This window comes from Cyanistes caeruleus, chromosome 2 (assembly GCF_971803275.1).
Source record: "Cyanistes caeruleus chromosome 2, bCyaCae1.hap1.1, whole genome shotgun sequence".
In the NCBI taxonomy this organism is placed as follows: Eukaryota; Metazoa; Chordata; class Aves; order Passeriformes; family Paridae; genus Cyanistes; species Cyanistes caeruleus.
This window is the reverse complement of record NC_141702.1, coordinates 61,779,264-61,798,167: the sequence shown is the minus strand read 5'-3', so window position 1 is coordinate 61,798,167 and position 18,904 is coordinate 61,779,264. Positions and strand designations below refer to the sequence as shown.

Here is an 18,904-nt window from a genome sequence, read left to right as displayed (position 1 = left end):
TGATTTGCAGCCTTGCTCCCTCTGTATCCAGCAGCAAGCTGCTGCTTGCATGAGACCTGAGCTCCTGGTCAAGAGTCAAGAGGGTGGAAAATCACTACCTCGCTTCTAAAGACAGGCTGTATTTCATCAGTGCATGGCTCTGAGCTTTATGGAGGATGGAGAGCCTCAAAAGGCTCCTATTCTCCTTAGTCAATGATGATCCATGATTTGGTTAGACTGAGAAAATTTGCTTACTATCACTTTTCCCTGCACGTTTATGAAAGGGAGTTTGATGAGTTTTGTTTCTTCATTGTAATAACCTCTTTTTCATTCCCAAATTGTGGACTTCCAGATTAAGATATCTGGCTGGCCTTAGTATAAAGAAATGGATTCCATGAAGGAGAGAGAGGAGTTTCACACTGCAGATTGTTATCCTACCTCCCAGGCAAGGGACAGAAGACGTCATGACCTCATGGACTGACTTTGTAATCTCCTCTGTCCCTGAACAAAGATGGTCCCAAGCAGCACACAGAGCAATCCTCAAACATTCATTCACTTCACAACCCAAAAGGATAAATGAGTGTAAAAGAAGAGAAGAGAGTTCATCCTTGAGGATGTTGGAATAAGTTTGTGAAAACAAAATTACTAGCAGGTAAGGACTTTCATTTTTTAACTTGGTTGTTATTATTTTTAACTAGCAGGGTAGCAATTAGCAATTGTACTTGAGAAAGACTGGTTGTGTTTTTGGAAAACTTTTCAGTGCTAAAGGCCTGTCTGCAGAGGGACAAAGTCATGTCATGAAACTACAGACACTTGGCAAACTCCTCAGCAATCTTGAATAAGTACCTTGTACTGCCCTTGTGTTATTAGCTATTGCAGTATCATGTAAATCCTTCATGACAGTGCCATTTTTGAAGTGCCGCTGTACCGTCAGGTGTCCTGACATTTTCAAGGCTCCTGGGGATGTCAGCATGTGGTCTCTCTTTCTTGCCTCCTTTACAGCAAGTTTCCAAGCCAGGATGTGCAAAAGGCCAGGATGTGACTCAGAAAAAATGTACCTGGGGTTAGAAGGAAGCTTCTTCCCTCACTGTCTCCTTGGAGCACAGGACCTCTTTATCCAGGACAACCCTGTCCATTACCCACTCCTGTCCCAGGATGCTCGCCTGGATTTTCCCCTGAGAACAGGCGGCTGGCAGGGACTGCTGGTGGCTGCAAGCAGATGGACAGGGACGCTGGGCTGAGTCACTGGCAGCTCACCACTTGTTGAGCTGTTTGAGGTCCTGCAGGAAAAATGCTCACTTTGTGGCACTAGAAGAGAAATACTGCCAAGAGTGAAAAATCCCTACAAGAACTACTGCTCTGAGTAGACACAGGAAGCAAGACAGGTGACCAAGAAAAGACTTCGCCACAGTTTACAGGAGTTAGTGCCAGGCTATTGATATAAACCTTCCCATCTGTCGCAGTACACAGCCTTCACCTGCAGAATATTCATTCTCTCTTCTCCCCATGTGCCAAAACAAGTGGATTTTATTCAAATTAACTGATGCCAAGGTAACATTTATAAATCTATGAACTTACTGACAACCTAGTCCTGGATCTCCAATAATCTTATTAAAGTCACTGGCCACTCGCAGGGAGGACTGAGCTGATGACTAAAGTCTCAGGACCAAATCTATCAGGCACAGAACACACAGGAAGAGCTGAAGTGTATCTGACTCTATTCACTCACGTTACTGTATACAGTAACATCAAAAAGATGGAAGGTTCCTCAGTCACTGGAGCAAGTGGATTTAAAAAATTGTATTCACAAAAATGAAGTAACTTTTTTCACTGTTCCAACTTTCCTTTACACTGTATTTTTCTTGTCTCATCTCACTATATTATTTTTCTTCCTCTTCACTTATGTTACTCTGATCACTACAAATATGAGCAATGTTTATGAGTAACTCCTTATTTTTCCCTACAGAAAAGTAATGCCTAAATGAAGTGATGGCTAAACTTTATTTCTTCCATGATACCCAAAGGAACAAAACCCAAAACAAACCAATGAAACTATACAAGCTGACTGAAATTGCAATTTCCAAGCATCTGGGAACTAGTCCACTGATTTCAATTAGACTTCAGAGAAATACAAAGATCTCCTTGAGAGATCAAGTATTTATGACTATAATAGATGATTTTGAACTAAAACAAACAAAAGATACCATGTCCCCTGAAAATGTCAAATCATTGCTTTGCCCCATATTTCAGAGTATTTTTACAACCTACAGCCAGCTCTAATAATATATGTTTACTTGTGTTTATGATTTCACCAATGAATGAGCAGCACTGCCTCCACACAGTCACTCTTCAAAGCAAATAGTGCCGTCAAAACAGTGGGCCATGGCAAGGTGAGCTTTCTATTTTCTTTCTCCTCTTTCTGTCCCAGAGAACCTCTTTACTCTCAAGAGTATTTAAGCACTGAAAGTATGATTTGTGTAAAAATGATAAAAAACTATTAAATACCAATTCATGACCATAGACTAATACCCAACACTACAGGAACTGTACAGAGTGCACAGTCATAGATTTAACAGGTGGAAGAGGTAGAAGAGAAAAGAATTGCAGTTAATCTTTAAACAGATTTCAGAATGAAGCCCCTGTGATATTCCTGTGTCAGATTCAGTCTCCGTTTTCGCCTCCCAGGTATGGTAATTACAGTCCTGTGCCCACTGGGAACTAGTTGCACATTGAAACACCAACACGCCTCGCTGGAGGAGGGAGAGGTTTGCCGATGGAGATATTACAAGATTCAGCAGTGAATCCTCTGACTTTTGGTGAATGTGCCGCATCCTTTGCTCACAACACCTAACTATTTTAACTAAACAGATGAATAGCTGGTTAGCCACTGTGCAGCGTGACTTTCGAGATTTTAAAGGCGGCCATTGAATAAGTGAAGGCTCTTCTGGAAAAACAAGGCTTTAGCTACGGCGGTCATCATTCCACAATTCAAGCTGTGCCAGCAGAACTTGGTGCCTGCACTGAAGCCACTGAAGGCAACAGGGTGTGGGCATGCAGACCCAGGCATCCACGGGGCGTGACTTCACTGCAGGATCAGCACCTAAATTAAGTTTGTCCCCAGTGCGACATCTCTTTTACAGCACACAGGGAGGTACCTACACACCCTGCCACATGCCAGTTTGGATTTCATCCCTCTGCCTTGGCCTCAGTGCCAAGCATCAGGAAACGGCAGGCAACTTGCCAACGCTTTTTCTTAGAAAACGGCAACCCTTTCTGGAAATGTTCTGAAGGTCTGCAGAGTCTTTCTGGAAAGGTGGTAATGCTGAGCTTTTGCAAAAATACTGCAAATGAAAGCTACCCTAAAATACTATCACTACCCTAAAACATGATATCCCTAAAAATGGGGGCAAATGAGGTCAATATTAGCCAGAAGATATTACTCTGTAGCCAGGCATTTTGATTCCTAGAAAGCTGAGGTAAATGACACATACAGTAGCATCAACCAGTTAGCAAGCTTTACATTTTCAAAGCACACCCTAGAAAAATCCACTGATTTTTAATGCAAGTGACTCAAGATTTGTCAAACATTTTTGTGCTCAACCTTTTACAGATTTTGAATTATATAACCAGATTGTCATGAATCCCAAAACCTTACTGAAGTGACTGGGAAAAAAAAAATAAAAATAAAGAAATAAAGGAAGAGTGTACTCATAAATCACAATTCAATAAAGACCTTTCCATTCCCTCCTCTCCCCCTCTTGATTTTCCAAGCCACTTCTTAATTGACGCTTCTCTTCCTCCTGCATCTGCCGAATGCGATTCTTAACCAGCACTCAACTAGCCAGAGCAGATGAGGAAACTTACTCCAGACCCAGTGCCTGTGCTGGACCAGGCACCTGTGTGGAGGGAGCAGGAAGGTACGCACAGCCCGTATTGCTCCGAGCGAGGGCATCCACGCCACGACAGCGCACAGCTGTGAGCGCTGTGTCAACAGAGGCACAGACAGGGGTTAACCAGCTTCTGCAGGAAGCCTGCCTTCATTCATTAACTACGACCTCTGGGCTAGTACATGCGGAGGAGGGAGCACACAGGCGAGTTCAAACAAAGCTCCTGTTTTCCCTCTGAAACTTTTCAAGTCTCAAAATCTTGCACAAAACCCAGTCCGCTGTCACCTGAATGAAAAACAATAGTAGGCAGTGAAATAAGTAGGACCCGCGTGAGAGTTTGCGAGCCCAGCCTGTGCGGAAGGCCACCTGCCAACAGGAAGAAGTGGTGAGAAGGAATTTGGATCCAGCTGCTATCCTCCCTCAGCCAAACAATACCACGCGATAAACAGCATCAAGGCTTTTTGTTTTTAATCCTCGATCACACCGGGAGCATCTGTATCTGTCGTCTTTACTCCCCGGTTACCAGGAGAAGGGCTTGAGAGATTTCTGTGCACAATTTCACAGAGAGCAAACCTCCTCTTCCCAACCATAGCTTTTACCAAAGGGATTGAGACAGGAAGAACAGGAGGGAAAGAGGAAGAAATATCGAAGTGCCTCGCCGTAGGGCTGACTCAAGCTGCTAAATTCATCACAGGTAACGCAGAAAATCTTGTAGCTGTCTTGCAGCCCCATTTCACATGTCAGACAGAAAGGCAGAGTGGACACGGAAAGAGGAGATAACTCAGTATCTGCAGTCCTTATTTCCTTAAAACGAAGTACCGAACACCATGAAATGAGCTACGTGCTCAGTGGGTCACTGTGGCAGGTGCAACTTAACCTTAAGACCACGTAGCCTACTGCACCTTCAGATTTAGCCCAGGCTGCACCTGGGTGAAGCACGCCAATAAATCCACTCGCTGCCGATGGTTATAAAAAGGGTTAAAAACCAACCAGGCTGCAGCTGAAAATCCCACAGCCTTTCCCTCCACGGAGCCGCAAACTGCGCGTCTCCCCGGTTTCAAGGGAAGGGACAAAGTGCCCTGAAGATGAGGCAGCTAAACACATGTGTGGGCAGTGCCAGCAGCGGGCACGGGTGGCTGGAGAGCCGGCGGAGCTGGAGCATCACGGCCGCCCGGCGCTGCTCCGGCGCGGCCGCTTCCCGGCGCCCGGGGACGCGCAGCTCGCGGATTCACCGCCCCGCAGCCGAGGAACCCCCCTCTCCTTCCTCCCCGCCCCAGCCCCCGCTGAACACCCAGCATCTGGGCACTACCTGCGTTTATCGGCGGAGCCATCCCGCGTCTTCAGTCATTCAAGGAATTTAACAGCCTGGAAATTCCCGTTGTCCATTATTTGAGGTCACAGATAAAAGCTAAACAGCAGCCGTGACTCCCATCAATCATAAGTCACTCACTGATGGAGCGTATGGTAGGAGACCTACTGATGTAAGCTAGTCACCAGAGAAAATACCCACTGATGACGCATATCCAGGCACAAAAATAGTTACAGGGCCCCCAAAGGGATTATTCAACAGCCTACATTTAGATATTCCTTCAAGAGACCCGCAGTCAATTTGCTGCTATTAGATGGCTGGGGAACATTGAAGTTTAAGTTTCCTCAGCAGACATAACCACAAATAGCTGGTTTAAATAAGCTACTGCAATTACAAGCTGTTTTGTAAATTTTAACACTGCATTATAGCGATTAAGTCTAAACAGAAACACTGGCTAAAAAACGCTGTATAGCCTTTGCTCTCGGTATTTTCCAATTCCTCCTGCATATTAGCCAGCAATGAAAAGAACAATTTAAAATTAATTTGCAAATATTTAAACTAAGCCCCTTGTCCTACCCTAGAGCGATGTTTTTTTTAATCATAAAAAACCAAAACGATATATGCAAAATGGTATGGGATATTTTGGTGCGGCTTAAGTGCTATCTGGATCAACTTTTGCCTTAATTTTGATCCTTCCTTGGTATTTGCCTCTGTACTACACAAAAAAGAAACATACCAAAATAGTTAATCTTTCTTGCACAAATCAAAACCATGCAAAGGTAAGTTATTGCAACATGCAAAACCACGTACCGTGCACCCGCTTTCAGCAGGGGCTAGAAAGAGGATCCCCAGAAATCCCTTTGAGCCTAAATTATTCTGCAATTCCGTGCAGCTGGATTTTTTGGCATTAAAAACATAATCCTCTAAATTAACCAATCAACTGATAATCCTACAATGGTCCTGCCCCCTCCAACAGTTTCAGGATCCTTCTCATGCCCAGACAGCAACAAAACTTACTTAGGCTATAGCTGAGCCTACTAACACTGCGCAGCATGAAACACCGACTGTGCATTGCTGGCAATACTAAAATCTTTAATTTTTTAAATATTTGACTTTAACATCCAACCCCCCTTTTTGAAAGCAATTTCGGTGCTTAGGAGTGTAAAGTTTACTGACTTTTTATTGCACATTTAGAATATAAATATAGGAAAATATTTTATGGCTCTGATGCCTATTTCATTGACACGCTTTTGGAAAGCATTACCTAGTCAAACAAACACTCAAGGATTTATAGTGTTTACCCTGTAAAGCAGGAGAAGGAATTGTCTCAGGCTACAAACTTCTACCTCACTTTCTTCATCTGTGATAACATTATTAAAAATAACACCAAAAATTATTTTTAGCACAACTGTTTCGTAAAGCCCTCCTGTTTCTCTCATGCATCCATATGCTGCCAGTCCACATGGCCTAATTTAACAGCCCTAAGAAGAAATATTGGTGCCCTCTAGCTGATTTTTCTCACCAATTTCCTGCAGACACCGAGCAGCAGTCTCTCTTTCCTCCTTACATTCCTGGGCCTTTCACTGGTGCCCCCAAAATGCAATGCCCTGGAATAAAACAAGCCACTTCCTACAGAAGATACAGGAATCAAAACACTCAAATCCCTTAGTGCTCTCCACTGTAGGAGCTCTTTAAATTTCGTAAGTGCCATGAAAAATAGGAGAGGTATAACTGTGTACAATACCACCTTACCAAGAACCGGTGAAGCACATAAATATACTCTGTAGCAAGTCTGCACATTTCATGGGAAAATACAACCTGCAATTTTGCGTGAAACACAGGAAGCCCCTCACCCATTACAATTCCCCCTCTGTCAGGAGCCTTTTAAAAGATTATAAGCGTTTTATTATGTTCTGCCACCCATTCTGAAGTTAGTCAGTGATGGATCAGCCCAGGACCTCTCTTTTGCCATCACACAAGCCTCGGTGAGCAGGGAGAGCTTTCATGTCCTTCCACTCTGCTGTCTGTCAAAGGGACGGACTCCCTGGTCCGTCCTGCCTGCCCCCATCCCCTCTGCCTCCAGCCCCTCTCCTGGAGGCTGTATCGGGTACCACTGAGGTACAGGGCCTCATCACCTTACATCAGCTGCATCTCCCTGTCCAGCTGGAGCACATCTCCAAAGCTAGGAATGCCATGAGGCAGGGACCCTAACACATACTTTGAACATCAGTGTGACAGGTGAGGTCAACAAAACAGTGTCCAAATCCCAGAGAGGAGGTCTCTCCTGGCTGGAGGAAAACCCCTGCTGAGGAAGAGCTGTCCCAGGAAGTGCTGAGCCTGTGGTGGCAGGCAGCTCTTTGCACAACTCTTTGGCACCTTCGAGTGACTGCATCTGCTCTAAGCCACACCAGCAGCCACTGGCTGCCCAAAGGATGCAAGAGAACAGGAGCCTGTGTGGGAAGCAGGGTTAAAGCTCTGTTCTCTTCCTCCTTGTCCAGCTAAAAGAGGCAGAGGTCGGCTGGAGCTAGCTGTCTCTGGGCATTTAATTAAAGACATAAACCTCTGTGGAGAACTCTGGATGGCCCTATTAACCATTAATCAAATTAAACACGGAAGGGAGATCAGGATCTGAAGCTTAAAATAAATACTGTGAGACAGACTAACTTTTGGGGTTGCATTCATAATCCTCAAAAGGTCTGTTTAAACCTTGATTGGGAAAAGGAAGCTGCAGCATATACTGTGTATTTCTGTGTTTGAACAGCAATTGTAAAGCAGAAGCTGCTTAAATGTGTGGGAAGCATTCAGGCTGATCCTGCAACTTCCTGCTATCTTTGGAAAGTTAACTTCCCATGTGCCATCTGCCTGTTGGAAGACAGAATGGGTTAATCACAGTGGCCAGGCAGTTTGGAAGGGTCCTAGGGCTCCATTTCTCTAGCACCTTACTACAACATTCCAGCTAATGATCCTTTCACATAAACCTCTACCAAAAGGATGCTACAGACTCAGTCAATACTCATTAAGCGGTTGTAATCCAAATCTCTACATCAATTAAAAGATGAAGGGCTTATTTGAGCACTGAACAGTCAAAACCCTTTGTTTACATAAAACAGGCATTTTATGCCATTTGGAAAGTGAAATTTTTGGCACAGTTCATTTTTCAGGTTGACTTTTTTTTTTTTTTTACTTTTTTTTTTTTTTACTTTTTTTTTTTTTTTTTTCTTTTTTTTTTTTTTTTTTACCAGCTGTCAGTTCTGCCAGTTCTCACACAGGAGACCTATAACAAGGTTGATTTGTGCAACTTCTTTTCTGGAAGGCAACAGACCTTTCAAAAGCTTGATTTCTTGAAACATAAAAGAACCCAGCAAACTCTTGAAGAGAATAGGTAAAGATGTGGTAATGTGACAGTTGGGCAGGGAAGGTGGTATCTGCGGGATAAAAGGAGATATGGTGGGAAAATTAGGATAGGGCAGGAGGAGCTCTTGTTTTTTTCAGCAGTAAAAATATGCTGTTTTTCAATACAGAGAAAATATAATGAAAATAGGTGAAGGACACAACAGGAATCATGGTTACAGTGGTAACTAAGTACACCTATCTAAGTAAGTATTAAAGAGTGTAGAGATGTCCTGTTACCACAAAATTTCATGATAGTTTTATAAATGCTGTGTTTGAAGTAGGAAGCTTATTAATTATCTCTTACTGTCCCAGGAGCATCCAATTTGGAATATTCATTAATGGAGTGTAGGAATATTGTTTATGAAAAGCAAAGAGACTATGAGATTTCTAAACAGACTGTAAGAGAACACCTCACATTAGCAAATTTTTATTTATAATTCCTATGATTTTTGAAACAAGGGGCAGTATTAGAAAATACTGGCTCACTAAGGGTGGGATAGTATGGTGAATTTAGTCACCATATCATACAACATTAGAAAAACCAGGACACTGATGTCAGAAACATAAATATAGTTCATGCTATTCTCAGTCTGTCTGCCCATCAATGTCTTAGGGCCTTTTCCCTCATTGCTAGCATTGGCAAAATAGGTGATATTGATTATAACTGAAAAACAAAATTAAAATATTATAGAAGCACAGGCTTCTGAGACTACATATTGATTTTTCTCTATTTGGAAGCAGGACTCTGATACCTCTCTTTGCATTCAAACAGCCCTGAAGAAATCTAAGATGAATAGCAATGGATGATGGTGGTGGGACTTGTGCTTATTTTAGATTTTTAACACAAAAATCAACATTTTTATTTGTGGAAATAAGTACATTTGCAGTTAAATTTCAAATTAACACTACCTTTGATATAGTTTAAGCTAGATATATTGGTAGCATAGTTAACAGTAAATTACAGAGTTTATGTCAATGTTCTAAAGTAGATGAAACCATAAAACTAAAGAAAGCTATTGCCTGAGCACCTGAAACCGGGTTTTCTTGAAATAAGAAACTAGCATTTGATAGCAATAGCCTTGTCTGTGTACAACCCTATGCCAAGATATTAACTAAAAATACTTTAAGATCTACTCTTTACCAAAATTCCTTTAAAGTATTTCTAGCATATGGTGATGAAAAACAATGGTAGTCTCAGTGATCTGTTCACATTGTATGTATGCTACTTGACTTGGAGGGACCAAATAACATTAATCACCAAAACATGACAGATTTATTCTATATATTATTCTACAGTGACTGCACTGGTGAATAAGGAAAGAGAAACTGATGACATTATCTTGACTTCTTTAAGGTCTCTGACACAGTCTCACACAACATCTGTCTCCCAGCATCGGAGAGATAAGGATACTGATGTCTGGACCATTCAGTAGAAAGGAAACTGGCTGGATGGCCATACCCAGAGAGCTGCAGTCAACCTCTCAATGTCCAAATGGACCTGCATCAAGTGGTGTTCCTCATGGAACCTCAATGGGACTGATTCTGTTCAATACCTTAATTAATCAATTAATGGCACAGTGGAATTGAGTACACCCTTAGCAAGTTTGCAGGTGACCAAAGCCCAGTGGTGCAATTGATGCACTTGGTGGAAGGGATGACATCTTTAGGGACCTTAATAGGTTTGAGAAGTGGGCCAGTGTGAACCTCATTAAATCCAACATGGCCAAGGCCAAGGACCTGCATGTGGGTTGGGACAACCCCCAGTATCAGGACAGACAGGGAATGAATGTTTTGAGAGCAGCCCTGTGGAGGACTTGGGGGTATTGTGTGGTGGGCTGACTTGACAGGAGACTGGGTGCCCACCATAGCTGCTCTGTCACTCCCTTCCTCAAATGGACAGGGGAGGAAAAACAACAAAAGAGATAACGATGGGAGAGATCACTCACCGTTTACCATTACAGAAAAAACGGACTCAATGTGGGCAAAGAAGTTTAATTTCTTGCCAAAAAAAATCAGAGTAGAATAATGAGAAATAAAACCAAACCTTTAAAAAATTTCCCCTCACCCTTCTCTTCTTGCCAAGACTAATTTCACTCCAGACCTTCTCTATCTCCTCTCTGCCAGCAGTGCAGGGGAATGGGGAATGAGATTGTTTTCACTGCCGTGCCTTCCTCCTTAGGGGGAGACAACTCACACTCATTTCCCTGCTCCAATGTGGGGTCCCCCAATGGGACAGAGCACAGGCTTCCCATGGGGTCACAGCCTCTTTCAGGCATCCCCATGCTCCAACGTGGAGTTCTCCATGGGCTGCAGGTGGGTATCTGATCTACCCTGTACCTCCATGGGCTGCAGGGACACAGCTGCCTCACCATGGTCTGCACCCCAGGCCACAGAGGAATCTGGGCTCTGGTGCCTGGAGCATCTCCTGCCCCTCCTTCTACACTGACCTGGGTGTCTGCAGGGCTGTTGCTCCCACATGTTCTCACCCTGATCTTCTCTGGATGAAACTGCTGTTGTGCAGCAACTTTTTGTCCTTCTTAAGTCTGTTATCCCAGAGGCACCACCACTGTTGCTGATGGGCCCAGCCTTGGCCAGCAGCATCTCCGTCTTGGAGCCAGCTGATATTGGCTCCATTAAACACAGGGGAAGCTTCTGGCAGCTTCTCACAGAAGTCACAACTGTAGTTCCCTGCTAACAAAACCTTGTCACAGAAACCCAATACACTGTTAGATGAAAAATTAGGTATGACCCAGCGATGTGCACTGGCAGCACAGAAAGCCAGCTGCATCCTGGGCTGCATCAAAAGCAGTGTGGCCAGTAGGTCAAGGGACATGATTCTGTCCCTTTACTGGGCTCCTGTGAGACCCCACCTGGATACCATATGCAGCTCTGGTGACAACCACAAGTCAAACAGAGACCACTTGGAGTGGATCCAGAAAGGGCCACAAAGATGATTAGAGAGCTGGAGCAGCTCTCCTGTGAAGCCAGGCTGCGAGACTTGGGGTGTTCAGCCTGAAGAAGCAAGAGAAAGCTCTGGTGAGACCTTACAGCAGCCTTCCAGTACCTACAGGGGACCTATAAGAGAGGGACTTCTTACCAGGGCCTGTGGTGATAGGACAAGGGGAAACAGTTTTGAATTGAAAGAGAGTAGGTTTAGGTTTGATATAAATAATAAATTCTTGATTGTGAGGATGGTGAAACACAGGAATTTGTTTCCCAGAGAAGATGTGGATGCTCTATCCCTGGAAGTGTTCAAGGCCAGATTGGATGGGGGTCCATGCAATCTGTTTTAGTGGAAGGTGCCCCTGCCCATGGCAGGGGGGCTGGAACTAGATAATCTTTAAAGGTCCCTTTCAACCCAAGTTATTCTGTGACTCTGTAATTCCAATGCACAGAACTAGGAGTACCTCAGAGATACTGTAAAGCAAAAATAGAAACAGTGACTGCAAAAGAGACTATTCTGAAATGACATTTATTTCAGTTTCATGTTTGATTGCAAATCAGTAAAAACAATCTTCATCCACAGGTACTGCCAATGAAAAATTAATTCAGAATGTGTACTCATTTCTAATATCTGGAAAGGGAAACACAGAGAGAGCGACTAGGGGTCACCAAAACTGAGGAGTGGAAAAGGGCAGCATAGGAAACTCCACTGTCCTCACTTTCTCCATCCCTGAGCACTGTGATAATGTAAGATCGCATTCAAGTGTTAACGACCTCACATGCACACCATCTGACCTGCCCTTGAGGATGAAGTTTCATGCTTCAGTGAGGTCAGTCCAGTGGTGAGCTGCCACCCAAGAGGGGAGGATGCCACTTTGCTTCTTCCTCTCAATGCCAGCTGTGTGCTCCTGCCAGCTCTAGAGGTTTGCCTGTGCCCATGGGGAGCCAATCCAAGGTCCCCACCCATCAGAAATCCTTGGCTATCCAACAGCTCACTGCCTTCCCAGTTGCCCAAACCCCAGCCCAGTGTGGGATGCAGAGGACAGGTAGCAGGAGCAGCCCTTCTGGAACATGAAACCACAGCCAAAACGGTGGGAAACCTTTCCTCGATCTCCTACCAGCTCCCCACTTGTTTCCAGCTTTGGCAGCACTGGAGAATCCAGGCCAAGGAAAGAAAAGCTAACCTCTCAAAGCTGAGAGGCTTTTCAGATATTGCTGTGGACAGCTTCAGCAGGAACCATCAGAGAGCCAGCAGGGCCTTGAGGGAGCTGCAGGGGGAAGAAAGAAGGACGTCCAAACCACCCTATGCAAAGGGGAGAGACCCAGCTTGGCTGCAGCCTCCTGGCTGGTCCCCACCACCAGTACCTGCCAGAAGGGGAGATCATCACAGAAGGTGTATTTAGCTCTATGTTGATTTGCTTACTAGACCCACTGAAACCCAGGTATGCCTGATGTTTCAGAAATGCCTATTTGTGATCTTTTTCCAAAACCTTTGTCCATTTTTGTCCATTTTTTTCCCTTTGTGGCAAACTGCGCAGCTTAAACCCATGAGTAACTGCCTCTCAAAGAGGTGATTTCTTTTCCTCTTGCGAAGTTTCTTCGTATTACTTGACAATCAATGAAAGAATGCAAGGATCAAACTCAAAAAGCATTCTTAAAAATCCAATTTATTGAAAACAGTACAATTACCAAATCACATTACTTCATCTTTTATATTTCTTAACACAGAAAATAAGTACAAAACTGCATAGACTCTTCATGGACTTCTCCTCAAAAACCAGTTTTGCTTGCTAGTTATACCCAAATTTCTCTCTTCCTGGACTCCTTCAAACCACCAGCTCTTATCTCTGGAATACATTAAACTATGAAAAAAGCATTATCTGGCTAACTTGGCATAAGAAAAGGGGGATATCTCTCCTTGGTCTTACAGGAATGCCTACTGAAATGAAAGTTTCTGGGTTGCTCCATCTTACGCACTAATAAATATGACTCTTCTTTTACTGACATCTCCCTTTCCTTTGAAAAGTTCAAAAGTTCAGTTAGGAACAATCTGATGTCTTAACTTGCTACACAGGCCTCTGGGTTATTTAATCAAGAAATTAGATTTCTACAATGCATGGCAGTACACTCACCACAGTCAAACTAGGAACTGTTGCTAATTACCAAAAACGCCAACATACAATTATTTATTATATTAATTAATGAAAGCATATATAAACAGCCTATCTGTAAGAAGTTAGATGCAATCTCTAACAGACTTCCTGCTGCTGTGCTGCCAGTTTCTCAGTGCAACTGTGGCCATTCTTAATTAAATAAATAATTTACCCTGGAAGATTTCATTGAATGCCAGACAGAAGCACCAGGGCTGGGTGAAAATAAATCACTGCCGGCAGCATGCCAATACTTGTTCCTAGAATCTATGGAAAACGGCTACTTCCCTACAGCAAACATTTTGCATAACCATTCTGCACAGTTTAATTGATCTCTGCAATAGCATGATAGTAAAATCCCCTCTATTTCCATGTATTTTAAGAGAGTACCTAACGTTCTTTTGATTTCATTCTCCTCATATTTGCTGGCTTTTTGTATCAGTTGTGTGGCTTCTTGTACAGAATCTTCTTTTTCAAAATGTATTTACTTAGGGTTAAAGTCTTTCTCAATACCACCTCTTGGTATGATGCTGACCCAAATCCGTCCCTTAAAGCCTCCATGTTAATGCTCTGAGTCAATCACCATGCCCTGCTTTAATTTCTACCATATTCCCATCAAACTCAAGCTTTCTTCTCTACCAATGTCCTCTTATCAATACACATAAACCCTGCTTTTAATGTTTAACATTTACTGCATTACACTGCTATTTAGGCATTTTCATAACCACAGAAAAAATCAGGAAAATTCCCACTTTGTGCTGTGATGTCAATCTATTTTAAAATCTATTGCAAGATACCACAACAAATATTGTGGTGTGACTTCAATACCTGACAGCAGTGTAAACATCAGCAAGTTTTCCTGGGTAATCACAGGCATCTCAATTATCCGAATACTGTCTCAGCAGAAGGGCAGCCTGACTTACTGTATGGTCAATGACTTTCTATGCATTAGTAATTTTAGAAAACCTAGACAGGAAAAAGAGTCCTTGGTTGCTCCTTCACAGGAAAGTTCTCCTTACATTTTTGTGGTGAATTTATTGTTCCTGTTCAGAAGAGTTCAGGCATTCTGGGGGGGGGGGGGGGGGCTGTGTTCACCAGTGCCTACCCCACACACCAGATCTAAAAGGTGAGCTCCTGGTCTCTCTGCCAGGTCAGGTTTCAGTGGCTATTCCCCAGTCTTTCAAAGAATTTGGTTTTTTCTTGCAAATTTGGGAAGTCAGTATATAACTCTTCTAATATAAAAAACACCACCAGCATTTCAAGAAAAAGCCAACCACCCTGATGGGGCTGCTCCCCTGAGGAAAACAACTAAGGGAACACATTCTTCTTTGCATACATTTTACCCTGAGCCGCACAACCTCCCAAGTGCCTCCAGTGTTTTCACAGCTCCCAAAACTCTGCTCGACCACCTACCCACTTTTTGGCCAACTGGCTGACCCAGAAAAGCAGCAGAGAAGCAGCAGCCACTGCAGAGAGGAAGAAGCAAGCAGAGCTTGCAAAGCAGCACCGCGTGGGAAGGAGCCGCTCGCCGGGCACAAAGAGGGTCAGCTACGGCTCGCCCTGGAATGAGCAATGCAACGGGGGTCAGACCACAGAGGTCATGAGAAGAAAGGACGGGGAAAAAAGAGCACTCCAAGGGAAAGAGCTTTCTTCTTCTAGCACAGTCAACTCCCCTAAATTTCCTCCCTCCTCCTGGTTCCCCAGTTTCCAAAAATAACCTATACAGAGGCAAAAAACTGCAGAGGCAGGGAGCCTTAAAAGAGCTGCAGTTGGAAAATACAAAAAAGGTGGCAATGGAATTTATTTAAAAGAAAAAAGCGCAAGAAAAAAGAAACACGTTCTTTTTGGAAAAGAACAGTGACACCTTTTAGCATGAAGCCATTTCAGCAGGGATGTAGGTCAATAGCTGAAACCAGCACCTGTGGGGTCCCAGGTCCTGGGGGCTGGTGTGGGCAGCCACAGCAGCAAAGCAGCCAGAGGGGCCCAGGGGTTCTTTGGCCTCTCCCCAGGAAGCTGGAGAAAGCTTGGGCTGGTCTTGATCCCTCCTGCCCTCACATGATGCAGCTCAGCAAATGGTTCCTCTTTAGGCAGCCACATATTTCATTTTTCTGGTGTCAGGAGATGCTCAACATTTGCCCTTATAAGGAAAGGCACCTTAACGTGGAAAACATCTCTTAATGACTAGGAGAGTCAACAGCAAATATTTGCACCCAAAGAATTCAGTTCCTCCCACATCAAAGCAACCTCCTAGAAAACTGATTATAAACAAATTAAAAAACAACTTGTGTGCCTATCAAAAGTAATTGTTTTGCTGCTGGCAAATAATTAAAGACTCAGAGGGCCTGAAATAAACATTGAGGGTTAAATTTGATTCCCAATTGCTAGACTGGACACCAAGGTGAGAGAAGGGAAAAAAAACTACTTCTGTTGTGCGGACACGGTTGTCCTGCTCACCTGGCTTCTGAGGGAAAGGTGGTGCTCCTCTAACTGAGAAGTTAATTCAGGTACTGCTTGAGAGATTTGGGGTTACACATACAGCCGTCCTAATTTCCACATCACACTGGCTTTGATTTCAGGTGTATTACAGCACTCCAAAGCCACATGCAATTTTTTTGCCTCTGCTTTTCAGCCCTGATCAAAATAAGCAGGTATCAGCACATCTCTGCACCACTACAGCAAGATACAGGAATATCACTACTCTCTCCAACAAAAGCAGCAAGACCACACTCACTGTCAAAGGGCCTGTTTTCACCAACATCTTCTTCTTGAGCTTTTCACTACTTGCTTTCTCTATAGTAGGAAAAATTATCAAGGTCTCCAGGCCTCTCCTGTCTCCATGCTTTTAACATGAAATACTACCACAAACTGCAGAGTATCTCAGAGACAAGTGCCCAGAGAACCATTCCTCTCTTCTTGTAGAAACCCACTGATTTGAATGTACATTTCTTCACCTCTGCAGACATTTGTTATCCTCTTGCATTTCAGTAGTGACATTCCAAAAAGTCTGGAGAAAATTGGTAGGTGGCTCTGAGGCGGAATTCTAGACTGATGCCCTAAGCTGAGCCCTTGGGTGTTGCATGGCCACTGCAGCGGTCAGCCAGGGCTTGAGCCTCAGCCTGGCACACACTGGTACCACTTCCCACAAAACAACCTATTTCAGAGAAAGGATGTTTCTCATCTTGGTGGTTCTGAAGAAAAGCTTAAAAATATAAAACAAATCCCGTCTAAGTCCTTAGAAAAGAAGAAGCAGAAATGGCAGAAATTATTTGGAGGTTTGGAGCTTTGGATAGGGTTTAAATATCATCATTTCTGATCTCTTTCTTCCCTTTTGTGCCTAAGTAACCATTTTCAAATGACACAGCTAGCAATGCCAGTGAGTTGTTCCACAGCAATCTTCCTCAGCCTCCTATCAAGATGGAAGTCACCACAATCTGAGAAAACTTCCCCTGGCAAGCGATGGCACTAAGTAGGCCAAGCCGTGCCTCCTTCAGAGAAGAAGCAAAGCTGTTGAGAGAGCAGCATTTTTAGGAGCGAAGTTTAGGAGAGTGGGAAGAAGACAGCTTCACACAGCCTTATCTGTTTTTCCCAGCAGAGCAGAGCTTGAGAAGGAAAAACACCGCAAGCCTCTCATCTTCTCTGGCTTGCCACAAAACAGGGGTGTATTTTTCAGCAGGATCCTCTGAGTCTGACACCGAACTTAGCTCAACTGACATGAAATGTTAATGTTTAGGAACAAGGTAGGTGGAGAGGAGGAGGAAAGAAGACATTCATTATGGGATGCAGAATTCATTCAGAAGCTTCTTTTTCACAGCCAGAACTAAAATTTCCATTCAGTTCTTTATTTCTGGTAGCTTAGATAGCTTGAACAACTGGAAGAGGGATCTAGAGGGAGCCCTTACCCCTGCCTGCATGGCAACAGCCCTTTGTCAGATACCTTCAGAGAGAAGCAGGCACATTTTTATGAATGTCAGTCCCCAGATTCAGGATGAGCAATTTTCCTTGGGGATATTCATACTGGCTTCAGGCTTCCAGACATGGTGCATAGAAAAGATCTGCCTCCAACCACCCATTCTGGTGCCTGCAGCAGCCTCCCAGGTATGGCCCTACTGCTCCTCACCAGCCCACAAAACCTCCATAAGAAGGTCACAGGCTCTTGATGCTACAAATTTAGCAACTACTGTTTAAAATAGGCTGGAGCATGGTATGAAATTCATCAGTGTATTTTATGTATTTTCACCTCTTCAAGTTTCAAATCAATCTAATTTCTCCTCCCTCTGGTACCTTCTCCCACTTTGTGTGTTCCAATTTTCTTGCTCCGTATTTTGTTTGGTTTGGTTTTGTCTACATCACATCTGAAAAACAGCTTTTCCTTCATAGGCACCAGAGGAACAGAGGAACATCTCTTTCCTTTGCTGTGTTCTTCCCAGCCCCGTCCTTTCTCTGATCACCCTTCTGCCTTTGCTCTATTTCCTTGCTCTTCCCATCCTTGATTTCTCTCCTCCTTTTCTTCTTTCTTTGATGTTCCTCTTGGTGCTTTCTCTTCATCCTTCCTGCCAAGCTGACTGAGGCACTCCCCTGGGAAGGTGCTGACAAATAGCAGCTGGGCTGTTTGGAGGATAATATCAGGTAGAGACACCTAAAAAGGAATCCTTCAGCTCTCTTGCTACATTGTTGGCTGCATGATTCCTCCTCTTCATTTAGGGTTGTATCCACAGTCCCTTTGTCAAAACTCAGGAAAATGGAGGTGCAACATAATTTGGGAAGCATACACCAGTATGTAATGAGCTACATCTGCTTCCTTGTTTTGGGGAGCTGTGCAGAAATCAGAAGCCACAACAGCAAAATCGTGGGGATGTCAAGCGCAGCATTAGCAAGGGACCTGGTCATACCAGTGCTGCTCTCCCTAAGAAAGAGAACATTTAAAAATGACACCTTCTTACTTTGCAGCTCGGCTGGAGATGGAGGGTGAAATCCACCCCTTTGTGGAATGCCAAGACAGGATCACTTCCACTGCTATTTATTCCCTTAGAAAGGATTTACCCACATTGCATTGGTCTCCTGAAGAGGGTGAAATTTCCTCCAAGCAGAATCTCAAACACAAGGTTCCCACTGCAGTGGAAGTAAGGCTTTTCTTTAAGAAAAAATATATTCCTGCTGCTATTTAATAACAAACAAACAAAAAACACAAACCAAATTTTAAAAAAGGAAGAAATAAATTAAACGAGAGATTAATTTTATTCCTC

The 18,904-nt window shown here is 43.7% G+C and overlaps 1 protein-coding gene across 8 annotated transcripts in view; it reads right to left on the bottom strand.

Moving 5' to 3' along the window:
• Positions 1-18,904, bottom strand: part of HIVEP2 (HIVEP zinc finger 2) — a 137,874-nt gene that overhangs the window by 79,757 nt on the left and 39,213 nt on the right. The window contains exon 1 of one of the 8 annotated variants that reach the window (XM_023923474.2): positions 5,176-5,378. The exons of the other annotated variants lie outside the window; for them this stretch is intronic. The gene's annotated coding sequence lies outside the window, so the exon portion shown is untranslated. Of the gene's footprint in view, positions 1-5,175; positions 5,379-18,904 lie in introns of those variants that run through there. 8 annotated transcript variants of the gene reach the window in all.